The following is a 15,231-nucleotide window of genomic DNA, read 5'->3' as shown; positions in this document are numbered from 1 at the left end:
TTAGGCACCGTGTGCTTTTGGTTGTTGTAGGGACTTTTGGGTTCTATTATTGCCACTGCTATGTGGGACCCCTCCTCTCCATTTAGTCTTCGTGGGTTCGGGTTCCGCCCAATGACATCCTGCCATGTCATCACATCAACGGTTTGACTTTGACTATTATTATTGTCATTATTTTTATTTCTTTTGTAAATTACAACATCTTTTACTATATTTCTTTTTGAAGAGAATATGCATGGCATAATCAATATGAAGACTAATTTCTAAGAAAAAAATCCCTAAAATGCAATTATATTCTATGAGGTTACTTAATATAATAATCTATATTTATAATATCTTTTAATCAATGACAACACAAATCCTACAGGTACAATTACTCGAATCAAAAATTTTAAAAGAGAACAACACTTTCTTTAATCATGAGGTAGCATAATAAATTTAACTTATTAGTGTTTTAAATAATAAGATTTTTTAATTAAAATTATTGTTTAATTTCTTAGTAAAAACAAAGTATTTATATAAATTTTGAAAGGTAGGAAGAAGAAATATCCAAGGGTTGGAGGCATGATTTTCATGGCCACGCCGCCCAATCAACTTGTGTCGATCTTTCTTTGTCATAACAACATAAAGTTGAATGTTTGCAATACCAAGATTAGATTAAATGGGAAAAGAATATGTGCCTGAAAGAAAACCTCATGGGAGTAAAAGGGCTCAATAAAAGAAATTAAAATAGCAGTGAAAATTCAGTATATTGGACTAGAACCAAAGCTAAAAGAACCTTACCTAATCCATTAAAACCAAAACAACTTTTGGAAGAGAGTACTGGTCTGTTCTTACAAGTTCCAATATGTATAAAAAAGACCATACCTTTAAAATTAGGGCTCTTTTTTTTTTTCTTTTTTGTCATTATGAAAAAGCATAAGCATTATACACGAACAATGGAATGATGATATCGATCAAAAGCATAAGTATAAAAATATATTATTTCTATCCCCATAGGAATCTGATAACGACAAGCAAATCGTATATGAAAACCATCCATTTTATGCAGTATTTATATGGTGTTTGGTGCGTTATTGGACTTTAAAAAGTTTGATGCCTTTGGATCTTTACGTTGGGAAGAAATGAAAAGATAGTAGTACTATGGGGAGAAAGGTAGTCTCTGAAGAGAAAAGATAGGGAAAAGATTACTTGTAAACAAGTTTAAAGACCAATATGTGACAATTCTTATGCAATACGTAAAGAAATTTCTGATATTTGATTTGGAAAAGTGTGAAATGGCGGGTGACTTTGTTAACTTGGTTAAGTACTTGCACATTAAGCTATTGGACAAAAGCCGAGTAGTTTACGTAATTATTCAATTACTACAATATACGTATACATCTTAGGAAAAAAAATTGTTATAATATGATGAAACCGCTTTGAATTACTTTCACCATCGGCTGGTCATATGAAAACCTCAGAATCATCTGTATATCAGAGGATTCTGTCCTGCAGATCGGACATGAAAGTGGATGCAAAGGAGCTAAGTTTCCTTCCGGTCTCCCCCGCGATTTTCTTTAGGTTCGAGATGCCGTATTATACCTGAAGCATAAATTTCATAAATGATAAAAGAATTTACAATTCAACTTAACAAAACAAAGGAAAGATAATTTCCCATGTATCATAGGCACTGGAGGAAACAGAACACACACACAAGGTGATGAGTAACGATGCAATTTAGACGGCAGACCTGGAACGATAGTGGGTTGATGAGGTCGTTTGTGGAGAGGTCAAGATCCGCACCTGTACCAAATAGATCAGCACTGGAGATGGATGATGAACGCTGCCAAAAAAAAAAAAGCCAATTCATCTCAGTAGCCACATTTCAAACGTAAATGTGTACTTATTACGGCTCTCACAGTCACTTAACTGATAAATGGATTACCCACTACTTCCAGTAGGTCTATCTTTTTTAGGTAAAGATTATTAAACAAGCACTAGCAATTTCTTTTGCTTTCCTGACCGTAAATAGGTGATGCTATTACACTAAAACTAAGGGAAAGCTCACATTATAGATCGGCCGTAAAAATTCGAAATAAAGCAATACTGCCTTCTGATCACTTTCAAGGAAGGAAAAGCCAGTATACATACATAGAATTTCTGCAAATTAGCTTGAGTTTCATAATCTGCTGCTCTGGTGTGATCACCAAAAAATTGAACTGATGAAATTGATTTCGCATTTGAGTACTTTTTCCTAGCTTCATCAGTTTCCCGAATCTGCGATTAAAAAATAAGCAATAAGAAACACAGCAAACTTAAATTTGTCATGTATTGAAAGTTGATTTTCAAGGATAATATAAGTTCACTTTAGCTAAAAAAAATAACCAGAATTATATACTGAGTTTAGTCCCTTGATATCAAACATCCTCAGTATGAAAGTTGTTAACATCTCTAGCAGTACAAGTTTTGCAATTGACATTGAGTGATATGAAGAATCAAACAGAAGAGCCATATGTTTTAAAACCAGAAAGAGACTTTCCATCAAACTAATCGGTCATCTATACACTAAATATGCAAGTTCTAGGTCTTTGACAGTCATATTACTTGCTTTCACTTTCGAGGAATTTGAGCTTTATTTCTTCTGAAATCCGCTGTCCATTCCAAAATCAGAAAAGAGGCTAGATGACTTTGGAGGAGAAACGTGGCTAAGAACTTGTGGGCCACCAGAATTCAACTCAGTAGATTCACCATTTTCAACATACTCAAAACGCGATGGAAAAAATGAGCCCATTGGTGGTTCAATGTTTTTCGTTGAGGAAGTAGAAGGGACAACTGGTTCTTCAGGCTTCTGGTTGTTAGAAATCAAACTTGATTTCTATGAGTATTGGAAGTCAAACTTAACTCCTCAATAATATGTCGGCAAGAATTTTATAGAAGCTACTTGAATTAGCATGTGTTATTTACAAAGAATGGTGGCAGTATGTACATGCTTAACAATTAAGCATGTCAACGTGGAAGCAAAATCATAAAAAGGTGACAAACAAAAGGTGGGGACAAAAGAAAAGAATTTTGTAGAAAAAGCACATGGGAAATGGCTTATGGTAGAACAAGGAACACGTGGCAGGAGCAAATACAAGTGCTTATCAATTAAGATAAGATTACAACAAAGATGTCCACCACGACAAACAAATTCAAGACGACAAGAAAGAAGCAATGACGGCTAGAAGAATGTAGAGCATAAAAATAGGCGGTTTATTACTCCTATAAATATATGTGTTGATAGCTTTAGTTTATATGAACACAAGTGAGAAAAATGAAGGCTTAGAAAAGCCAGAATGAAAAATAGCTTAGCAAAGCTATTAGAGAGAGGGTGAAGCTTAGCAAAGCTTAGATTATTGAGGTTGTGTTTGTAAAGTAGCCACGGCTAGTATTGTAGTGTTGTAATAATGGGGTAATATCGTTGTAACGTATTTTACCTCATATCAATTAAACGTTCGTGTTATAAATTATCGAGTGCCCATCTACGCTTCCAACAAGTGGTATCAGAGCTTGTTTCGAGTTCACGTGGTGGAGAAGATGACCAACATGATTCAACCTCAAATCCCGAAATTGACAAAGACGAATTATGTCAATTGGAGCATTCAAATGAAGACGTTACTAGGCTCCCAAGATTGTTGGGATATCATCGAGGATGGTTACACCGAGCCTGAAAATGCAGCAACAGAAGCAGTCCTGACCAATGAAGAAAAGAAGATATTGAAGGAATCTTGGAAAAAAGATAAAAGAGCAGTGTTCTTTATTTTTCAAGGAGTAGACGAATCTACCTTTGAAAAAAATTTCTGATGCGAAGACCGCAAAACAAGCGTGTGAGATTTTGCAAAAATCTCTACGAGGTGTCAAAAAAGAACAAAGAATAATATATAGTCGCAGCAGCGCGCACTTGCCAGAAAATGAAGAATCGATTGGAGAAAAACTTGAAATGGAAAATCAAGTTTGAGGGGGAGTGCTAGAAATCAAACTTGATTTCTATGAGTATTGGAAGTCAAACTTAACTCCTCAATAATACGTCAGTAAGAATTTTATAGAAGCTACTTGAATTAGCATGTGTTATTTACAAAGAATGGTGGCAGTAGGTACATGCTTAACAATTAAGGATGTCAACGTGGAAACAAAATCATAAAAAGGTGACAAACAAAAGACGAGGACAAAAGAAAAGAATTTTGTAGAAAAAACACATGGGAAATGGCTTATGGTAGAACAAGGAACACGTGGCAGGAGCAAATACAAGTGCTTATCAATTAAGATAAGATTGCAGCAAAGATGTCCACCACGACAAACAAATTCAAGATGGCAAGAAAGAAGCAATGACAGCTAGAAGAATGTAGAGCATAAAAATAGGCGGTTTAGTACTCCTATAAATATATGTGTTGATAGCTTTAGTTTATATGAACACAAGTGAGAAAAATGAAGGCTTAGAAAAGCCAGAATGAAAAATACCTTAGCAAAGCTATTAGAGAGAGGGTGAAGCTTAGCAAAGATTAGAATATTGAGGTTGTGTTTGTAAACTAGTCGCAACTAATATTGTAGTGTTGTAATATTGTAATATTGGGGAAATATCGTTGTAACATATTTTACCTTGTATCAATTAAAAGTTCGTGTTATAAATTACCGAGTGCCCATCTACGCTTCCAACACTGGTCATAGAGATTTTCACTCGACTGCAATTAAAATAATGTCATAAAGGAAAAAAGGCAATGAAAATAATTCCAAAAATAAGTAATTATTTTGAATGAGAGATGTAATTGAATTGCTCATGATAATCTATGTGAATACCTTAGAAGCAAGCCTTCGGGCGCCAAGCCCCCCTATCTTCACATTTTTCTTTGCACCAAGAGGCTTCTTGACAGTGCTTGAAACAATTGTACGAGAAGACTATTGCATAGCAGAGACTTCTGTTTTTTCTAACTTGTCTAAAGAATTATCTTTAGGAGCTTCATCAGTCTTGCTATCAATAAGTCTATTGCATGCTTGCGATAACTGAGAAGCAACAGGATGTGATGGAAAACTCGCCTCTTCTGCCATGCTTTACTGACTTCTTTGGATAGTGTTTGCCTATATAATGTTATGTTTGACTTGAAATTAAGTTTGGCAATATTAGAAATTTCATCTTGGTTGATGGCCAACTTATTGAAAAATTAATCTTGGTTGGTGGCCAACTCATTGGAAAAATCTTTGGTAGGTGGCCAACTTATTTTTCATGTTTGGTCCTTAAAATATTATGTTATTTATAAGTTTAGTCCTTAGAACTCAACTATAAATAGGCCTAAGTATTTCATTAGAAATCATCCCAAAACAAGTTCTCTCTTGCTCTTGTTTTCTTCATTCTCTCACTTTAGGAATTCTAAAGAATTACATTTGTTGTAATATTTGTTGATAGTGAAGTTATCATCTGGTGTGGTGCCCGAGGAGTAGATTATATTCTCGTTGAACCTCGTAAATTTAGTGTGTTCTCTCCTTTATTGTTGGTTTTTCCATTGTGTTTCAATATTCAATAGTTTGACAGGTTTATCCACTGTAAAACCTTTGGTGGTTTGATCTTGACATTTTAGGTCAATTTTGAAACTACGTTCGTGTGGGAAATAACCCGATTTCCCTAACAATTGGCATCAGAGCTTCGGTTGAGGTTATCCTGGTGGTTCCGTTGCTGAAAAGATACAATTCGTGATATTGAATATTGTTCATTAGAATTAAAATGCCAAAATACGGATCAGTTGAGGCATCAAGCTCTTCATCTAGACTGGTGAGGAGGGTGATGTCAAATGCAAATTTCTCAGTGGAGTTGTTCTATGGATCCAGTCATTTTGGCATGTGGCAAGGCAAGGTGCTAGATGCTTTATTCCAAAAAGGTCTAGACATCGCCATTGAGGAAGAAAAACCCGAGTATATGGAGGAGAAAGAATGAGGAACAATCAATCGTTTGACGTGCAGCACGATTCGATCTTGTCTTTCCAGTGAGCAGAAGTATCTCTACAAGAACGAGACTTCTGCAAGTTAGATATGGAAAACATTGGAGGAAATATTCCTAAATAAAAGCTCTCACAATCGTCTCCACATGAAGAAAAGATTGTTCAGATTTGATTATCAACCAGACACCAGTATGAATGAACACATCACTGTGTTCAATGAGCTAGTGGCAGGCTTATTGGGCATGGATGAAACCTTTAAAGATGAATATTTGGCCTTGATGTTGTTGTCATCTCTTCCAGATGAATTTGAGCACTTTGAGAAAATGTTACTTCATGGTAAGGATAATGTTACCCTTAAAGATGTAACTGTTGCTTTGTATAGTTATGAGCTCAGGAAGAAAACCAAGAAGGAGAGCAAGTACGAAGCAACGGAGGCCAAGGTTGCAAGAAGTCGCTCGAAAAGTCAAAAGCCAAAGTGGAGAGGGATATCAAAGTCGAAGTCCACACTGGGAAAATACGAATGTGTCTTTTGTCATGAGAAAGGTCATTGGAAGAAATATTGTCCGAAGCTGAAGAAGAAGGAAAAGTTGCTCCAGATGCATGTATTGCAGAGCATGATGCAAATGACTCTGACATATCATTGGTTGCTTCATCAACAACATTTCATTCAGATGAATGAATATTAGATTGGGTTGTACCTATCATATGTCCCCTAATAGGGAGTGGTTCTCCAATTTAGTAGAACTAAATGCAGGAGTTGTTTATATGGGCAATGAAAATTCCTGTAAAAATATTGGGATAAGTTCAATTCGATTGAAGAATCAAGATGGATCAACCAGAGTTATGAATGATGTCCGATACGTGCCCAGTTTGAAGAAAAATCTCATCTCGTTGGGAGCCTTGGAATCCAAAGGCTCAGTAGTCACTATGAGAGATGGAGTTTTAAAAGTTACATATGGCGCACTTGTGATGATGAAGGGCATCAGGAAAAATAATTTGTATTACTACCAAGGTAGTACAATTATTGGAGCAGTTGCAGCAGCTTCCGGAGGTGATGATTTGGACGCAACCCAATTGTGGCATATGCGGTTAGGACATACTGGAGAAAAATCCTTGCAAATTCTGGCAAAGAAAGGATTGTTGAAAGGCGCAAAGGCTTGCAAATTGAACTTTTGCGAGCATTGTGTTATGGGAAAGAAGAAGAGAGTGAAGTTTGGCACCACTATACATAATACAAAAGGTATTGTGGATTATATTCACTAAGATGTATGGGGTCCTTCAAAGACATCGTTTTTGGGAGGAAACTATTATTTTGTAACTTTTGTAGATGAATTTTCCAGAAGAGTTTGGGTGTATCCTATGAAGTCTAAAGATAAGTGCTTCAAATTTTCCTGAAATGGAAAAATATGATCGAGAACCAGACTGGTAGAAAGATCAAACGTCTTAGGACGGGCAATAGAGGGGAATATAAAAGTGACCCATTCTTTGACGTTTGCCATGAGTATGATATTGTTCGACACTTCACTGTTAGAAATACACCACAACAGAATGGAGGTGGCAGAGCGTATGAATCGAACACTATTGGAGAAAGTTCGATGTATGTTGTCTAATGCTGGGTTAGGCAAGGTATTTTGGGCTGAGGCTGTTGAAGACACCAGATTTTGTCCTGCCAACCGAGGAGTCTTCATGTAACCAAAAAAGAAGAGTTGGATTAGGACTCAAATACTAATCTAAAATAGAGTTGGATTAGGACTCAAATACTAGTCTAAAATAGGGTTTTTTAGTACTATAAATATTAGTCCCTTTATTTATTATATGAATATTTTATTCATTTATTTTTATTATTCATGTTATTATTATACATATATATACATATTTTAAATTATTTTCATTTGATTTTTTTACTATATTTTATTATTATATATATATATATATTTCTTTAATATTTTACTTATAAGTCTATTATTACTATATATATTGTAATTATCTTTATCTAGTTATATATATTTTTTATACTTTTAATAGTTTATTTATATACCTATTAATAATATATATATATATATATATATATATATATTCTTAATTATTTTTATTTGATTATTTCTTTATTTACGTAATATATCTTATAACTTTATATATATATATATATATATTATTTTTTATTATTTTCGTTTTTTATTCATTATTATATTTTTTTTAAAATCTTGTGTCTTTATCATTATTATTATTTAACATTATATTATATACTACTAACTTAGAGGACCCATTTTTTTTTTGTTTTATTTCTAACTAAAGTCTCTCTCATTTTCCTTTTTTTGTCTTATTTCTGACTAAAGCCCCCCACTTTCGGTGAAGTGAGAGGGTAGCTTTTCTATTTTTAAATATTTGTTGTATATATATATAACTTATGTATTTTATTAATACTTTGATGTATATATATATATGTATATATTTTTTCCTTTTTCAAATATTACTATATATAATTATTATTTTACTATTTTTTTTCCTTATCTTATTTATTTAATTTTATTCTCTTTATGTTATTTGTTTTCTTTACCTTGTTTATCTAACACATTTCTCGATTTTTTAAGGATATTTTCAAATCAATCTAAGGTAAGTAATCATGATCAAATTTTATCTTTTTATTTAAAATTATAATTTTCTTAATTTAAGACAACTGAAAATTATGTGTTACCGAAAGGGCGGTTCAAGGGTGCTAATCCTTCATTGACCGTAACCGACTCCCGAACTTGACACGTTTCTGGTACAATGCAGATCAGGTAAAATGGTGTCTGACCCACCTAAATTCGTTTTAAAGTGGTCGGTGGCAACTCCAATCCACATTTTCCTAAGTCGAAGCCCAATTCTGGGGCCCAACCGAAAGACGGTTGCGACAGCTGTGACATATGTTGGCCATCTTATCAATCGTCTGCCATCATCAGCGATTGGAAGAAAAACACCATTGGAGGTATGGTCTGGAAAACCTGCTACTGATTATGATTTCTTACATGTATTTGGATCCACTGCTTATTATCTTGTGAAGGAATCCAAGCTTGATTCGAGAGCAAAGAAGGCTCTCTTTATGGGAATCACCCATAGAGTGAAGGGATTCCACCTTTGGTGTTTAGACACCAAGAAGATAATTTGTAGCAGAGATGTTACCTTTGATGAATATGCCCTAGTAAAGAAGGTAGCAAATGAACATGTCCAGATAAGTAGTACTCTGCAGCAGGTGGAGCATACTCCAAAACATGTGGAGTTTCAGTAGACGATGATCTTAGAAGTTGATGCAGCTGATTCTTCAACTTCAATAGAAGAATCAGAAGATGAAGAGGTTCAAGCCCAAGAACCATTGGAGACACCAGAACCACTTGCAGTTACAAGGCCAAGGAGAGAAATTCGTAGACCTGCTCGATTTGTTGATATGGTGGCCTATGCTCTTCCAATTGTTGATGATGATATCCCTATCACTTACCAAGAAGCAATACAAAGCTTGGAAAGTGATAAGTGGAAAAGTTTCATGGATGAAGAAATGCAATCTCTCCAAAAGAACAACACTTGGAAACTGACACAATTACCGAAAGGTAAAAGAGCAATTGGATGCAAGTGGGTATTTTCAAAGAAAGATGTTCTCTATAAGGCACGGTTGGTAGCTAAAGGCTATGGTCAAAAGGAGGGAATCGACTACAATGAAGTATTTTCCCCTGTTGTGAAGCATTCCTCCATTAGAATATTGTTGGCCTTGGTAGCACAGTTAAATTTGGAGCTAGCTCAACTTGATGTAAAGACGGCTTTCTTGAACGGTGATTTAGAAGAGGAGATCTATATGACTCAGCCAGAAGGATACAAAGTTAGTGGTTGTGAGAAATGTGTTTGTAAGCTAAACAAATCGATATATGGATTGAAGTAATCTCCGAGGCAGTGGTACAAGCGATTTGATAGCTTTATGAGGAGGCAAAAGTACACTAGAAACAAATATGATCATTGTGTGTATTTGCAAAAGCTCAAAGATGGATATTTCATTTATCTTCTCTTGTACGTTGACGATATGTTGATCGCTTCAAAGAGTAAAAAGGAGATAGACAAACTTAAGGCTCAGTTGAATCAAGAGTTTGAGATGAAAGATCTAGGTGAGTCCAAGAAGATTCTTGGTATGGAGATAAGCAGAGATGGACAGAGAGGGAACCTTTGTTTAACACAAAAACAGTATCTGAGAAAGATATTACAATGTTTTGGCATGAATGAAAATACCAAACATGTAAGTATCCCATTGGCTTCTCATTTGAAACTTAGTTCTCAATTATCTCCTAAAACTAACGAAGAACGAGAGTATATGGCAAAAGTTCCATATGCTAATGCAGTTGGGAGCTTGATGTATGCAATGGTGTGTACGCGTCCTAACATTTCACAAGCAGTTGGAGTTTTGAGCAGGTATATGCATGATCCTGGAGAAGGATATTGGCAAGTTGTGAAATGGATTTACGGTATCTCCAACATACCATGGATGTTGGTTTAGTTTTTTGAACAGGATGAAACACTTGGTCAGTGTGTGGTTGGATATGTTGATTTTGACTATGCTGGTGATTTGGATAAGCGTCGATCAACTATTGGTTATTTGTTTACTCTTGCTAAAGCCCTAGTAAGTTGGAAGTCTACTTTGCAATCTACGGTGGCTTTGTCTACTACAGAGGCAGAATACATGGTAGTTTCAGAAGCTGTGAAGGAAGCAATTTGGCTTAACAGGTTGATGGAAGACTTGGGAGTTGTTCAAAGTCACATTAATCTCTATTGTGACAGTCATAGCGCTATTCACTTAGCGAAAAATCAAGTCTACCATTCAAGGACTAAGCATATCGACATGAGGTATCACTTTGTGCGGGAGATCTTTGAAGAATGAAAGATTCTGCTTTAGAAAATTGCGACAGCAGAAAAATCCTACAGATATGATGACCAAGGTAGTAATAGTAATCAAGTTCAACCATTGTTTGAACTTGATTAACATCTTGAAAGTATGAACACCTTCGGGTATGTGGGGCTTGTGAGCGCAATTAGAGGCATGACATCAAATTTGGGGAGTTGAAGAAGTTGAGTAGGCTTGGTAATTTTAAGCCAAGGTGGGGATTTGTTATGTTTGACTTGAAATTAAATTTGGCAAGATTAGAAATTTCATCTTAGTTGGTGGCCAACTCATTGAAAAATTAATCTTGGTTGGTGGCCAACTCATTGGAAAAATCTTTGGTAGGTGGCCAACTTATTTTTCATGTTTGGTCGTTAAAATATTATGTTATTTATAAGTTTAGTCCTTAGAACTCAACTATAAATAAGCCTAAGTATTTCATTAGAAATCATCCCAAAACAAGTTATCTCTTCCTCTTGTTTTCTTCATTCTCTCACTTTGGGAATTCTAAATAATTTCATTTGTTGTAAGATTTGTTGATAGTGAAGTTATCATCCGGTGTGGTGCCCGAGGAGTAGACGATATTCTCGTTGAACCTTGTAAATTTGGTGAGTTCTCTCCTTTATTGTTTTTTATTTGGTTTTTCCATTGTGTTTCAATATTCAATAGTTTGACAAGTTTATCCGCTGTGCAACCTTTGGTGGTTTTGATCTTGACATTTTAGATCAATTTTGAAACTACGTTCGTGTGGGAAATAATCCGATTTCCCCAACATATAACTCGGCAGTTCTCGAAGTATATTTGGACTCAATTTTGCCGCCATCAGTCCATCCATGCTCTGCTTAAAGAAAACTTGTGCACGGTTGTTTCCTCCATGGATCATCATTTTCAGTTGTTCAAGAGACCATGGATATAAATTTGCAAACCTGCATAAAATATAAATGCTTTTTTAAGACAAGAAGAGAGGAACACAAAGACTCCTGAATATAAGAAATAGTGGGGACATTGTACGAGAGTATCGACATAACATGTTTCACAAAAAGAAACACTAGCAGCCGCTTATCTTATAAGAATAATATATCAGATAATCAATTTATGACATTCATAAAAAGGCACACAAAAGAGGATATTTCATATTATTCGTGTCCAATGCAAACCATCATTATAAATATGAACAAAATTCTCACACACACGATACTTGTGGGAGGCATATTTGAAAACAAAATATAGACTTCCTAGAAAAAATATAGAATATTTCGTACTTAGGTCGTGGTGCTTGTAAAAATAAATATTAACTGTAAAATGAACCAAATTTTCTCAACATCATTCATTTGGCGATTCCATCTTCTGGAGATCCCCGCCAATAGTAAATTAGTAATAATGTGCTAAATCAATCCTTTCGTATATTAAATTTATAAATGCCAACACCAGCTAGTTCAGTTTCCTTATGAAAAGATGAACCAGATGGCAAAACCGAAGCATTTTTCTTCCCTATATAATACAACAAAAATACCTACGTGTTCACGCATAATTGAGAACTCGGATCACAAAACTAATAAATGAAAACGAAAGTTATGATTAAGAAGGAAAAAAAACAGACGACGATACCTGACAAAGCTGACATGGACACCGAGACTCCGATGAACGGCAGAGCAATCAATGCAGAGAAAGATCCCGTACGTCACCGACTAGGATGGTAAAAAAACCCGAATCCGACGGGGAAAATCGAAAACCGAATTAAACGGGTCGGGTTCGGGGATGATAAACGGGGACGAGGATGGGGACGGGGAAAATCCATTTATTTTAAACGGGGACGGGGACGGGTTTGGTAATCCCTGCCCCGATTACCCGCCCCGATACCCGACCCGATAAATATTAAAAATAATTATATATATATATATAATATTAATAAATTTAATTTAAATAAAAAATATATATTTAATTTAAATATATATATACACCCGGCCCGATTCCCGACCCAATACCCGGTCCAATACCCGTTTAAATAACCGTTTATGCTAAACGGGGATACCCGTTTCCCCACAGTTTTCCCCGATTACCCGACGGGGATTCCCGTTTAAATCCCCGCGGTTTTTTAAACGGGGACGGGTACCGGTTTTTTAAACGGGAACGGGGACGGGGGACAAATACCCGGCCCGAACCTGGCTCGTTGCCACCCCTATCACCGACGCCCATGTCGGATTCCTCGCATTACAATCAAAACACATCTACATAATAATGAAAAAACGATACGAAAAAAACAGAAATCGAATCAGAGAATTTTCCAGAGAGGAATCAGATCTAAAAGTTTACTTTTAAAAACAAACAAACCTTGTTATCTGATTTTGCTTTCAGCTGTCTGAAAACAACGTTCTTGTCGCTCAGGTTATCGGAGGACGGCATAGCCTTTTTTTTATTTAATTTTTTATAATTATTTGGAAATTTAGAAAAGAAATTGGCTTAATTTTAGTTTTTGAAGAAGAGAATGGCTTAAGTTTAATTTTAATTTTTTATATTTAAGCTATTATCATTTTATTTTACATAATGACATGTTTTATTATTTTCAATTTCTTGTATCATAACTTTCTGAATTTATTTTTCAAGAATTAAAATATTACATGTTGTTACCAACAAAACGTTCACAATAATAAATAAAAGTAAGAAATTTAAAGGGATTGGAAAAAAACTATACGAATCACATTAAAGAAGTAATGAAATAAAAGCGTTGATTCAAAGTTAAAACCCTAGAGCCATGCATGCACGTAATAATAATGTCAATTGTCGTAACCGGTTTTCGTCCGGGCACGAAAAATTTATTTTGTGGGAAAAGTGATGTGAATAAATAGTTTTGAAAATAATTTGAGAGTCGCTATCGGCCTTTTGGGTCAGGTAGGTCGAATACCTAAAAATTATTTTTTAAAAGAGTTTTAAGAAAACACCAATTAAAAAATGAACTGATCTGCGTTTATAACCAAAAATTCATTCTTTTTAATAATAAAAAGGGATTCATGGTCGATTACGTTTAGGGAAGGATTAGCACCCCTACAACGCCCAAAATTGGTACTTTTTAATTATAAATTGTCTCTATTAAAAATATTAAAAATTTAAAATATATTTAATTTATAATCCTATTATTTCAAAATTATAAAAAAATATTTATTTAAAAAAATATCAGAAAAGGACTTCTAGGTGCCTTAAGACAGCTCTTTTCTTTGATATTGATTAATTTACATAAAATTAAATAATAATTTTTTTTTATAATATTTAATTTTAAAATACCAGAATAAGACATCCAGTTGTATTAAGACTGTCCTTTTCTTCGATATTAAAAAATAAATATTAAAATAATTTATTTGAAATAAATAAATATTTATTATATATATATTTATGACTATATAATAAAAATATTTAAATATAAATAAGTAAAATTAAAATAAAAATACAATTGGAGCTATATATTTAAAAGCAATAAAATAAATGAAAACATTTAAAATAAATGACTAAATTATAGTAAAAATAAAATTAAAAACCTAATTCATAATTAATCAAAATTATAGGGATTAAACATGCTATTTCTTTATTCTATAATTTTAGTGACTAAAATAAACTTATCTAAAATTCGGATATTAGAATAAAATAAATTAAAAATATAAACTAGGGATTAAAATATTATTTATTAAAATTAAGGGATTAATTCTGTTATTTATCCTAAATATATTATTTTAACAAAAAGGACTAAAATAAATAAAATTAAAATTTCGAGATCACATTAAAAGTATTATGAATTCGATTTAGTGACTAGAATGTAAAGTTTACAAGTTGGAATGGCTTCGGACAGGGTTTAACTATTATCTTATTACACGCATAGTCCTTCCCGAAACGACGTCGTTCGGGAAGGACTATATAATGTCCCAAACGGCTGGCCCGAAGGGCCAGCCTTCATTTCAATTTTTTTTTCTCTCTCAAGCAGAGAGAGAGCCAGAATTCTCTCTGGCCTCTCTCTAGCTTCCCTCATCGGAGGGAAGCCGGTCACCGGACGGCAACCGTCTGCCGCCGTGACCATCACTGCCGGCCACCGCATCCGGTGGCCGGAAAATTTTATTTTTTACACCGTTAAATAGATCGGAACGTCCTAAGGGCGTTTCCGGTGTTCTTTTTCCTTAAAAAGCTCCTAATCGGAGCAAATCTACAAAAGTACCTTCGGTTTTTCGAAGGTTTTGGTGAGATCCGGTGGTCGGGGCTTCCTCGGTAAGTTTCTCTTCTTTCTTTTTCTTTCTTTTCTGTTTCTTTGCTGCTGAGATCGTTGGTAGTAGTTTTTTTATCTTGTTTCTCTGTTTTTATCTCCTCTCCGTGTATTTTCTGTCTCTCTTTGTCTCTGTCTCCGTTCGT

General features: G+C 34.4%; 1 pseudogene; it reads right to left on the bottom strand.

The window, feature by feature from the left end:
- Window positions 1-1,473: 1,473 nt before the first annotated feature.
- On the bottom strand, window positions 1,474-13,267 carry LOC120187037 (annotated as a pseudogene).
- Between the last annotated feature and the right edge of the window lie 1,964 nt (window positions 13,268-15,231).

The sequence above is a fragment of the Hibiscus syriacus genome, unplaced genomic scaffold (assembly GCF_006381635.1).
Source record: "Hibiscus syriacus cultivar Baekdansim isolate YM2019G1 unplaced genomic scaffold, ASM638163v2 tig00113722_pilon, whole genome shotgun sequence".
Lineage (NCBI taxonomy): Eukaryota > Viridiplantae > Streptophyta > Magnoliopsida > Malvales > Malvaceae > Hibiscus > Hibiscus syriacus.
Note: the sequence above shows the minus strand (reverse complement) of the source record. Positions and strands in the feature narration are given on the sequence as shown.